At 65.2% G+C, this 305-nt stretch overlaps 1 protein-coding gene across 1 annotated transcript in view; it reads left to right on the forward strand.

Moving 5' to 3' along the window:
- The window catches only part of DNMT3B (DNA (cytosine-5-)-methyltransferase 3 beta), a gene marked incomplete at its 5' end in the record, with an annotated part of 9,787 nt that overhangs the window by 2,744 nt on the left and 6,738 nt on the right, over positions 1 to 305 (forward strand). The gene's annotated exons all lie outside the window — the stretch shown is intronic.

The raw sequence follows: 305 nt of genomic DNA on the forward strand, positions 1-305 counted from the left end.
GTGGTGGGGATGGGGCCTGGGACACGGCCCTGGCTGGCATGTGGGCAATGCAGCTACAGCCGGGCTGCTCCCTGCCTGGGGACCAGCCCCGGTCACCAAGTCCTGCAGTGTCCCATGCTGTCCCATGCTGTCCCATGCTGTCCCGTGCTGTCCCATGGTGTCCCTTGCTGTCCCATGCTGTCCCATGCTGTCCCGTGCTGTCCCGTGCTGTCCCATGGTGTCCCTTGCTGTCCCATGGTGTCCCTTGCTGTCCCGTGCTGTCCCGTGCTGTCCCATGGTGTCCCTTGGTGTCCCATGCTGTCCCA

The sequence above is a fragment of the Nestor notabilis genome, unplaced genomic scaffold (assembly GCF_000696875.1).
Source record: "Nestor notabilis isolate BGI_N333 unplaced genomic scaffold, ASM69687v1 scaffold16830, whole genome shotgun sequence".
Lineage (NCBI taxonomy): Eukaryota > Metazoa > Chordata > Aves > Psittaciformes > Psittacidae > Nestor > Nestor notabilis.